This window comes from Patagioenas fasciata, chromosome 10, assembly GCF_037038585.1.
Source record: "Patagioenas fasciata isolate bPatFas1 chromosome 10, bPatFas1.hap1, whole genome shotgun sequence".
Taxonomy (NCBI): domain Eukaryota; kingdom Metazoa; phylum Chordata; class Aves; order Columbiformes; family Columbidae; genus Patagioenas; species Patagioenas fasciata.
Window position 1 is genome coordinate 7,649,455 of NC_092529.1, and position 12,345 is coordinate 7,661,799.

The 12,345-nt window shown below is 37.1% G+C and overlaps 1 long non-coding RNA gene across 1 annotated transcript in view; it reads left to right on the top strand.

Annotated features, from left to right (window-relative positions):
* The window catches only part of LOC139828769 (uncharacterized), a 53,983-nt gene that overhangs the window by 12,104 nt on the left and 29,534 nt on the right, over nucleotides 1-12,345 (top strand). Inside the window, exon 2 of the long non-coding RNA XR_011740703.1 lies at nucleotides 4,031-4,178. This is a non-coding gene — a long non-coding RNA (uncharacterized lncRNA). The remainder of the gene's footprint in view (nucleotides 1-4,030; nucleotides 4,179-12,345) is intronic.

Genomic DNA, 12,345 nt, shown 5'->3' on the forward strand with positions numbered 1-12,345 from the left:
CAAAGACTGAGTATTTTTCCTTATCTAGTAGTTGGGTTTTTAATTCTTTCAGTTAAAGTACTGTCAGTATACCAAGGCTGTAAACAAGGAAAAAGAAACAGTTCACAAATGGAGTTGAAATGATGGAGAAAAACTCTCGTTTATCTGTTTTGACAGATAATAGCTTGCTGCTGTGATCTGTCTTTTGGCTAATTTTTCCCTTCTAACTGGGTGAAATTCATTTTGCTGAGATTTCTTTTGAAAGTCTACATGCGGGGAGGCTGAACTTTCCCACAGGAAAAAGTGCATGTTGTTTTGTTCCACGTTAATCAAGATTTTAGCATTAGCGATACCCAACACTGCCAATCACCTGTACCGTGCTTTTACATATGAGGCAAATTAAACACCTCTCAGTGCAGCAGTTGACGGCAGGAAATCTGGCGTAGATTTCAGAACAAAAGAAGAAAAATTAGCCTGATTTATTTATGCATTGAGCATGCTCCATTAGCACTGTGCATCATGTGATTCTTTGTTTCTAAGGGAATAACCATGACGCTGAGCACATACTCTTCTATCATGCACTGCAGGATTTTTTTTTTTGTCCTCAGAGAATTTTTTTAATACATGAATCTGGAATTATTTGCTGTGCCTGAATGGCATTGATTTATATTTGCAAATATATAATTCTTAAGTGATTATACAGCTATGCTGAAATTAACTACAATAAATATATAGCACAGTCAAATTAATTTAATTATATTTGGAATTGAATTGCCCCAGCTTACAAGGGTATAAAGATGTTATACAATTGCTGTCCCTAGATGGTGCTTTTACTTTGATTCTTTGCCTTCCTTGAAGGGATAATTTGCATTATGGCTGATTCATTATTTAAAAAAAAAAAAACGAAAACAGAGAGCGACTATTCAAATTCTGCTTTCAGCAGCAGCTGCTTCCAGGAAAGCTGTCTAGATATCCGAGATATTGCACCTCGGATAGCAATGGGTAATGTTGAAAGGATGACAACAAGTTCGATAGAAATGATGCTTTTATGTATCAGTTGGTGCGGATTGCTAAAATAAAGTAGAAAGGATTTAGACATGCACAGTAGCTACAGAAAACATTTCAGTACAACAATAAGGGTATACTTGAAGGATACTCTTTCCCCATTTGTTACTAAGCTAACCACTGGCCAAGCAGCTGTAAAGTCTTCAGACCTGGACTCTAACTCAAAGGGTAGTTTTTATGAAGTTAAAACTTGTTTAAATATGATTGTAGAGTTGCAGTAATTAGGTTGGGCAAGTTGCCTATTGAGTTATTCTAAGCTATGGACTCTTTTTTAAATTATTATGTATTTGTTTCCAGCATGCTTGGTTTTTTGCTGTGTGTGAGCATCATTAGTAGAAGAAATGACATTATTAAATTCTCTGCAGATTAATTTGTAATTAAGGTAAAGAAATCCACTGAATCAGAAATAAATAGAAAGTGCAAATAAACCTTAATAAAACTATAAATCTAAAAAGATATTAGAATAGATAATTTCTAATTTCTATTGTCAGGAGCATTTGTAGGAGGGCTCTGAGATATCCAGACAATTGCTCTTTTTAACAGAGGATGCATTTACATCCTGGAAACAAATACTCAGAAGATCACAAAAGAACCAAGACAGAAGTAGAAAGTAGCCAAACAACTAGGAATTATTCTGTGCAGAGGTACACAGAAACTAGGATGCCTTTTGCCATTCTTTTGCAATCTGTTTTGGCTTAAAGAAGTTTCTGCCTGAACAATGTTTTTGTTAAGCAAGCATAGCAGTTCTGCGTGGTCCTAGAGGTAAAGTTGCTCCTACCAGTTGGCATCACCTGGCAGAAAATCTGCTCAGAGCACTGGATTTAGCAGATAGTACTTGATGTTACCAGGAGATGTGGTCAGCAAGTACCCCTAGTAGGTGTAATAGTTACCAGAACTTATGAGAGAAACTGAGTTAAATGAACATATTTAGATCTAGATGTAGCCTTGACTGTCCTGTAAGGTTAACCTGAAGGAAAAATGTACTACGTTTTTTTCCTAATTCAGCCTTAAGATAAGTTTTAGTGAATGAGTGGAGAACCACATCTGATTGGGTGGCTAGCACTCAGGATTAAATCCAAAAATAAATTATTGGTACAGATTGGAAATCTTCAGGTCTTTGACCCATCTTGAATTGGCAACTGAATGAACAGTAAAGTGGGCAGTCACCTCATTTGCAGAAACAGCCTAGCATCTCCATGTGAAGGGAGAGATGAAATCCAGTCATTCAATCTTTACTCAGCCTGAGTTTCATTGAAACCATCTGGGTTTCACCAAACTCTGCAGTACAGGGACAGGATACGGGGGATGACCATAGTGAAAAGGTGATTGGTGCTTTGTAGTATAAAGAGGACTCACTTCTCTTTTAGCTGTAACATCAGGAGTGCCTCTTAAAGGAGTCTCAAAAACATAAAATTGCCATGACTGGAACATTTCTAATAAGCCGTTACAATACACTGGCATGAATTGAGTTGAACTCATGAACCAGGCTCAGGTTTAGTGCTGTGAAGGAAGTACTATATCTACTTGAAGATAGTTTAGCTCTCTGCTTAACATCTATGCCAAAAAACCCTGTTTAGATTCCCAGGAGATGTGTTTTTTGCTTGTTTCATCAGAAGGATTTTTTTACTGACTCTGAAATTGCTGCTCTTTCCCCCCCTTTCCTTCTGTCTTTAGGAAAACACTTCCTGGTAATGGGTTTTATAGCAGCAGGGATTTTAATAGGCTAAGCTGGTTATGTTTGCACATTTGATGAAGAGGAACATAATTTCCTCTGGCATGTTAAAAATCAAGCAAGACACTGTGGAGCTTGTAGACATCTTTAGTTTGTATTTTTCAATACTTGTCTTTAGCCTGAAATTCTTTCTATGTGTGTTTTGTTTGTTTTTATTACACTAAGGAAGATGAATACTGCACAAGAGGCTATTTAATAAGTTAATAGCTGTCAAGCCATAGAGTGAATTTCCATTTTTGTAAGTGGCATTGTTACTGTATATCACATTTGACTGCAAATGCTTCCTGGCTTATCTCCAATTTGAAAGCTGATGTTGTAGTTGATATTAACTGGCCTCTATTGACTAGCATTCAGGGAAGAGAATTATGCCTGTGCTTTAGGAAGGGACATAAAAATCACAGGACTTAAGCACATAATTTACTTCAAATGTACTATATTTGTCATTCTAAGTAAAGCTGTTTGCTTGAATCAGGATCCTCTTAGGCTGTCTAGTTAAATAGCTTTCTGCTCTGAGAAAAGAATCCCTCAACAAATTCATTGTCTGTTTTAAAGCTTGTGTGATGAAGATTATAGTCTTTTATAGAGAAATTCTTGCTTTATTATGTTCTGTTCATAAGCAGAGATACACAAAATCAAAATATATCTATGGAGGTTTTTAGACAAAAATATTAGTCTAGCCTTGTTCATTTGCTTTTATTGGTGGTTGAAAGAGAATGAGTCTTAGCAGTAGACACACCCAAAAATTCATTTTAGTGGCAAAATGCTTGAAAAACTTCACATGAAGGGAAAACAAAAGTTAACAGTAATTTTTCAAGTTGAGACTGCACTTAGGTGCTCTGATCAGTTTTATTAAATATTCAATAGTTTCTTCTTCAGTACTGAATACAATAGAATTAGTGCAGCTTTGCAACATCACCAAACTATTCTCATTTTCATTGCAAAACCCTCTGTCAAAAAGATTGTCCTGTTGAGTTTTATCTTGAATGGGGCCTAGATCTCCAGACTACCCCATTTTGAAAAATATCTTGAGCCTGGATTGATTTTGAAACAGAGAGCGAGCATGGACAAACTGGCAGGGAAACAGCACTCAAAAGCAATCTTCCCTTTAAAAGTCTGCAACTTTTTGGACATTTATCTTGCCAGAAAGTCACTAATATATTTTTGTGTGTGCATTTAATGCTTTTTGTTCTTAAATATAATGCAATACATTAAAAAAAAAAAAAAAATCATGGCTCATTTTTGTCCTCCTTACAGCATTTTCCTGCTTGGAAACATCCCAGACTCCAGGAGGGCACCAGGTGGGGCTTTGATGACTTGTCAATCCCACTCAAATCAAATATACTGCAAGACAAGAACAGCTTCGTTCTCCTGTAAACACTAGTCATGCTATATGCTGTTCTAGGTAAGAACAGAAATGCTCACATTGCCTTCTTTTCATTAATTCCTGAAAGAAACATATATAGAATATCTTATTCTTCATATTGTAGCTATTCTGTTCTCTGATGTGTGTATATGTTCTTTTAAGGTATGTTTTAATCATATTAGATACTTTTCAGGCTCTCCTTCCATTATTTGCAACTGTTGTTCTAAGACTTCTTAGAAAGAGGCTTCATTTTAAAATAAAAATAAATAAATAGAGGAGAATAACATTTCACTGTTCATACATAAACATTTCATTTTAGCAGTTCCAGCTATTTATGAAAAGTATTTTTGAGACTTTTTTTCCCCTCCCCCCCAGAATTTTCTCCCAATGGTGAGGGTTTTTAATTTGTTTTTATTAAATGATCCTTCTTGATGTATATGTGAATTACAGATCAGGGCTGCTCATTCTGCTTATGTGGATGAGCTGCTGAAGAACCAAGACAAATCAATGTGAAGACAGTAGGTTGAGCACTCCAGCAATTTAGGAAAGGCCAACAGATAAGAGGGAGTCAACAGAAAAGCCAACAACATCCATGCTTGTTGTTTGGAGACTGAAATATGCAAAAATAAAAATAGATGTTTCTTGTATATAATTAAATTTGTCAAAATGAATAGTGACAAAAGCTTAGGGAGGATAACTAGTACCTAAGCTAGTTAAGTTATTTAACCAAAGCACACTCTGAAATCTTTTTTTCTGTAAGCAATAGCACTCAACCAAATACTCTGAGTGTAGCTCTATCTTGTACAAGATACTGATTTCATTGGTATTTGAAACTCAGATTCTAGTAACAAACTGTACCAATTCCTTACATATAACCCTTCTAGAGACATCTTAATCTTGTGGAGGATTTCTGAGCTGCTGAATGGTCTTCAGGACATGCAAGCCTTTAGGTATTAGAAATCTGTGTTCTTCACTTTCCCTCCATAGTTCACATTTCACTAGTATTAATTTTAGGTGAACTAAAAATAAAAAGCCTGTTCACTGCTGTATCCAGGCCATAAACTTTCAGACATGGGCCAACCCACAAGGATTTAAGTCTTATGTAAAAATTTATTTACAAGCAATAGATTGGAAGAATGTAAGGCTATACCATGAAGGAAGGTTCTACGGTCAGGAGGCACGGGACGTGCTAAATTATCATTTCATTTTTCTTTGGAGCACAGTTCAGCAGCCCTGTTGTTGCTGCCTTTTGGCTCTGTCATCTCTTGCACTTTTTTAGGAGCAATTAGAACTGGTAATGTAAACATGGTAACATGACTGTTTATTAAGAGAGTGGTTTTATTGCTGAAAGGATGGGGGGGAAGTTCTACTTAAATTCTAGCTGTCATCGCTACCACTCTTTTTCAAAGGGAAAGCAGCTCAAAATATCAAGATAAATATGGGTTTATATCTCCATGGCATTGTTGTTTAACACTTATAAAAGTGAATACACAGTTTAACAGAGCTTTCTCTAAATTCATCCAAATTTAATGAACTGATTTCACTGTTTTATTTCCTTGAGCATATAGCCAATATTTAAGGAACATTTAGCAAAATCCAGAATTTTTAAGACTACTAGGAACTATTTTCAGAAAGCAAGTTGCATGTCTATCAGTACCCATAGTTTGGAACCTCTGAATCAGATTTAATCTTCACTAATTTATATTAATATAGCACTGTATATCAAAAGGCAGAACTTCTCCAAAATATAAGCTGAAGCTTGGCAAACTCTTTCAATAAATATTATTCACCTCTAAGCGGTGACTTCACTTTCTCTCCTGGTAGCGAGTAACAGCTTTGAAATACCAAGAGTTTAATAACAAGAATTGTTCTTTGGGAGATTCATGTCTCTCTGGAAGAAGTTACCAATTGGAGCTTTTGTTATCCAGTACAATCACTGTATTACACTTGATACACATTGGTCTGTGTGATCATACATAGCGGGGAAACAGAATCCAGATAAATCTCAATTTTGGAATTCCTCCGGTAACAACAACATTCTGATTTTCTTACTGTGGTTGGATGGAATCCTTAAGCATTGAAATTTGTTCCTGTCTATCTCCCTGTCAGACTATGGTGATAGTTTTAATCTTCTCATTAATTTAGCAGAAGCAACAGGACACAAATGTCATCAAAAGCACCGTATTAAATGTGCCTGCTCATGAATTGTTTGTTGTCAGCTATTGCTATCAAGAGTGCTGTAGGCCTTCTGCATTATGTACCAGTTACCTTAACTATGAGTGTCTATTACTTTTCATAAGTAGTATATCTTGTTAGTATTTTTAATATTTAGGCTGCTGTGGAGAGTAAGGGTACACTTTGAATCTCAATTCACTCCACATCGATATGTCCACAACCTCTGTTTGCAGCTGGATTTTAATGCCACTATAGTTTTGGAGGAAGCTTTCCTGGTATTTTTGGATTTAAATCTTTTCTTGAGGGTTAAACTAGATGATCTTGAAACTCCCTTCCAACCCAAACCAGTCTATGGTCTGTGATCTCAAACATGCTTTGTAACTTTTGATTAATGTTTAAAAAAAAAAAAAAAATTAAAAATGATCAGTCTTTCAAGATGCCTCTATTACCTAGGTCTAGATCTGGACATTATAAACTTCATATGAAATTAAAGCCATATGGGGCAAATGTAAGCCCAGGAATATAAAACAACTTATACTCCAAATACTTGCAGAAACCAAGCACACGGAAGTCAAATATGAGGTTTTGCTTTGGGACATCTTTTGAAGCATCACTGGAGTAACTTAGCAGAATAAACCTATATACTTATATTTCAAACGTCTGGAAAAGTGGTTTTGACATGTAATCACTAGAAATGTGAAACACTAGAGTTAGCACTTTCTCTGTAGATATAAAAAGTATAGAGGCCAAGATCTCAGGCAGAAATGCTGATCACAGCAGGAAGCAATGCAGATGACTCTTGTCCAAAGTTTCATGAACACCTGAAGATGTCATGATGCTGGCTACAGATGTGTCTTACAGGATGAAATAGATTCCCCTTGAGAGCTTATTAATTTATTTAGAAGTAGTAATGTATCTCCAGACTACGTCAAGTACAACTTCTCCAAGCTAGTGTTTAGGCAGAATGCCTTTTATTAGACTTTTTGATGGTCTAGGGTGACACTATGTGGCTAATCTAGGCACTGAAATGTCAATACGAAGTTATCTACTGGAATAACCTGGAATAACACCGACCTAACCTCTTAATTCTAATGCTAAACAGGCAAGGTCAGACCATATCAGGTTTAAGAGATATGTTGTATGAAGTGGTAAGCATGTCTGAACTTTTTGCTCTTAACTGTAACCATCACAGAAAATCCCTTGATGTACTTGTGTGCAACAATGAAACACATGATCACACTGCAAATATGTATAGTCTGACTTAAAAGAGATAGAAGAGTTAGCCTGTGGTCTAACCCTTTTAGAAAGATAAAAGATATTTATAGAATTTTGTGAAGGGGTTTCGTTAGAAGGAGATATGTTGTTGAATTAGTCAGGCCCAAAGGAATCTCAAGGCCACTTCGAGAAGCTGAGAACAGAATCTGCTGTGAGAAAGAGGGGCGTTTCTTCATTAACAGGGCCTCAGCATGGCGTGAGTCGTCAGACCTATCATCAGTGGGGCTCCAGCATGTGGACTGCCCATGATACTCATTTAGCGAATCCATGCTTGGAGCGTGGATTCGTGATTAGAGAATAGTTGCGTATATAAGGAGACATGTTTCTGTAATAAATGGCTTTTGCGTGATTCACATTGAATCGGAGTGCTGAGTCCTTTATCGTTCCAACAGAATTTCTTTGCTGCTATCCTCTTTATCATCTGTTTTGCTGAGGGTTTTAAGAAACAAGCAGTAGGCAATGTTTGTAGGCTAACGTCTTGAACTCTTTCCTGTTAGCTTGAAGTTAATTTTGTTTCCTTTGTCCCTGCCTCACCTTCCCTGTGGCTGCAGAATGGCAGCCATAAGCTTTTAATACTCTATCAGTTTCTGTTTGAAGCTTTTCAGCATGTACCAGGATATCACCTGAGAAAAAAATAGTCTGAATCTGTTTGGAAGTGATCCTGCGTGATCTGCTCTGGTGACCCTGCTTTAGCAGGTGGGTTGGACTGGATGATCTCCAGAGGTCCCTTCCAACCCCAGCCATCCTGTGGTTCTGTGATTGTGCAGCACCCTCCAAGTGAGTGTCTCAACCTGACATGTAACCATCACTTTAAATTGTCTCAGGCCTTATCTTACTATGAAAACAACTCTCTTCTGTTGTCCTTCAGATACAGCTCCATTTGCAGGTGTCCGCATTTATCATTTATGGTGGAAAACCATATGGTAGTTTGGGTCTGCTACAATGTTCAGGGATCATTTATTGCAGCAATGAGTAAGGGTTTTTCATAATTAATTCAAGCAGTTTTATCTAATCTCTACATAATTCTCGCTCCCCTTCTCTTGACTTAAACTGAGTGAGGCAATTTTAATAGTGGTTATACTACTTTGCAATTTCTCCAAAGGCTTGCCAGCCCCCTTCCTGATTTGCTGGAGTGTTTCCCTTAGAACCACCATAAGACTGTTTTGGATTCAGAGACTGTCCTAAACCAGACTGTCTCCTCAGCTGTCATACTTGTCCCATATTTAAACCTAAGCTGGAACAAATCTACTAAAAATTCTGGGAACAGATCTTTCTTGTTGTCCCTTCCTAGCTCTTTTGAACACCAGTATTTACCACATGCACTGATGCCCTTTGTAACTATGGGTGCCTGTCTCATTCTTTTCAGCCTATCCCTCATTCAGAGCCATGGAAGTTTTGCTGGTTAAGGATCACCTGAGATGTTGACTCTCAAACCAGATTTCAGTCACTTCCTTACCTATAACTGCTGCTATTAGAATTTCTATCCCTAGATAATATTTTTACAGCAGAACAGTTCCTTTCCAGTTTGTTTACCCGAAGGGAATTTCTACGGTTAGTTTGCTAGACACCCTTCCTTGCATTTATCACATATCTACATAGTAAAAACCAACCTATTTTGGTTGTCTCTAACTCTCACTTGAATTTTAACACTGACCTCCAAAAATTAGAACTTAAATGTTCTAAGTCATCACCATATTACAGTCACATTTAAGAGGACCTAGATATGTCTAGTGGGAGCTAGGGGAAGGGGGTGGATAGAAGTAATGCCTAATGCTTTTGAAGTAGGTCTGGTTTCCTATTTTCTTAGCTGAGCCAAACAGTTCTAGGTATTCCATTGATCCAAAGCGTAAGGAAAAGATAGAACTCCAAAGTTTACCTCCTAAAGCTTAGTCTCCTAAATCTCTGGTGGATGGGCTTTCACTAAGACAGTAAAAGTGTGTCCAAGTGCTATCTTACAGCAGTTTTTTTGAGCAGTTCCCTTCAGTAGTAGCAATCCATTATGTTCTTAATTACTGGTCTAGAAATTGAGTGATCCTGCTAGCCAGCTAGAATTATCATTTAGTCTATTTATGTAGTCAAGGAAACGTACTGAACGCAACTTACTGTGTTCACTTTCCATCTTCTGCACAACCAGATATTTTTGCCATTGTAAAGACAGACTCAAGTTCTGACACAATTGTGACCAACTCTTCAAACATTATTGACCTTGAAGCTCTCTGCTGGTCATGATTTGTAAGCAACAAACAGGCCAAGCAAATTGATCAGTTGTCCATTTATCTTCCAAGTCCTTATTATTACCTGGTTCACAGCCTCTCCTGGAAGTTTTCATCTCAACCATCTACAGCCAATCCACTACCTACACTGCTGGTAGGCTTCTTAATGACATTTCAAGTCAAGTTCTAGAACTAAACGGAGCAAATTTAGGCCCTTTTCTGGTTGCGCATTTGACTGGATTTTTAAAGATCCAACTTTAAGCTGTATGCTGGAAGCCCAACAATTAATTTTCCTAAATTTTCATATGGACTATATCGATAACGAGACAAACAAGTATCCTGTTGAGTTTTCCACTAGAAGGAAGCTGTATTGTCCCTCTGTTCCCTTGTCACACCGGTTTCAGCAAACTATTCCACAGAGCAACCTGATTGCTTTTTTATAAGTGTGAAATCAGAAGCGTAGCTGTTAAATTAAACTTAGGTGATCTGCATAAATAGTGAGTATTTGAAGGTCCGTGCTTAAAAATATGATACGAAGATACAACAAAAAGATGATCAGAAGAGAGCTAGTCTGTTTAAATGATTAGAAATGAATTTAGACTTGCTGGAGGGTATGTCATTCCCCTACTTGGAAAGAGATCAGAAGCATTCCTGCTCTGAGCTTATTGCCACATTTACATGGTACGTAGAAACATCATGTTCTCATATCTGGGACACAAAGTTCTGGCTGTGGGAACCCAGTTTACAGTCTCAAGTCCTGTACACCCTGCAAGCCAGGAATTCTCCACCTTGACAAAGATCTTCTGCCTCAACAACTTGCAGCTTCCCACACTTAGTCCATCCTCCTTGTCATGCCCTCTGAATATTCTTTTGTCATTTGCCCTATGTATTCACTAGGGCAGTAATAGAATTTCCTCCTCTGGAATAGTGGTTTTGATGTGTATTTTGCTTATCTATGCTACCAGCAGATCCCGTGCTTCTACAAAACACTGGATCTCACACAGGAATTGCTGGATATGAAAAAGACTAGTCTTTCAGCTCAATATAAAAATAAGAATGCTTTGAACTTGTTTGTTCATCATTCTTATGCTTGAGATGAATGATTTATTAATTTTTTGAGCAGAAAAGATACAAGTATTATTTCTAAAAATCTAGAATTCTATTACTCAGTAATTAGACTATTATCAACCTTTTTTTTGCTTTTTTTAAGCTAAATGGAAAAAGAATCCCAAAACATAAAAAAATGCAAAGACATTTATATCACCAGCTGCATTGCTATTGAGCATGCTTTTTTAAAATTTTTTTTAAGCAAACAAACCACCCCAAACCTCCTTAATAGGTGCCTAATCTAGTGGTTTGATATTTGGTTGTTTTATTTGGAAAATACAACTACCAAAACCAAAATACCACCCAGAGGAGTTTAGAACAAAACCAACACCACCACCACCACAGGTAAAAGGGAAAGAAAAAATATCAGAAAGCAAAAGCAATTCTTAAATCAGTTCTTCCTTTTGATCAGAATAACTTCACATCTAAGGGACTGCTTCAAAGCTCAGCAGTTTTCTGGGAATTATTGAAGCTTGAAGAGAGAGTGTTTCAAGTGATAATCTGCTGTTTTCAGGGTAGCGGTGGACTGCACAAAGTGACATTAATGCAATTCAGCTCTAATGTTTTATGTCTTTATAGCTGTATTTTAATCTGTGCTGAGGTCATCCAAAATGGGTGACTGAACACAGCTTCCATTCTATAGAAATAAAAATTCATTTTGAAGATGAAGTTTAGATAACTTGTAAATTACTTTTTCTCCATACAAAAGTGCTCACGTGGTGGAAGTAAGGGTTATGTGTAAGGTATTCATTAAATCTGCTGAAGAATAGGCAGAAATCCTTGCTCTTTGGTGACATTATGCAGTAGTGTTGTGCAATGCGGGCTGTAGGACCTGCGGAGAATTTGAGCCCTACTGATTTTACACTCTTGCCCTCTATTGTTATTCATAACACATTCTTCAAATCGGGGTTGTATTAGCTGTATTTTCAACTCAATTTGAAAGAGTATTTCTTATAGCATGCACCATTAACTTCGTGCAGAATGCCCTCTCACCACATTGGTGCCAGATCAGAGGATTGCATTTGTATCATCAAAACTAAATATTGGGAATCACTACAATTAGTATGACGTGCATCACCATAGTCCATCAATCCTGGAGCATTCAGGCTGTGTTATACTGTACAATACCTAAAAGCAGCTTTCAATTTTTAGTATTACATCCCTGGGGCATTGTTCTTCCAATGCAGCATACTGTTTTCATGCTGTGGCTCTCAAACACAAAGCACAGCCTTTCTATAATCTTAAAAACAAATGCAATCCAAATTTTCAGAGAACAAGTTCTGATTTGTATTCTGTCCAGTGTCCCTTCTGCCATCCCTCTGTGGCAACTGTTTCTCTGTATGGATGTGTTCTGAGGGTTAATGGGTATTGTACAAATCTGACAGGTTTATAGGCCTTTGTGTGGCAGTCTACATGTGCAGTATCTGTTTTTTCAA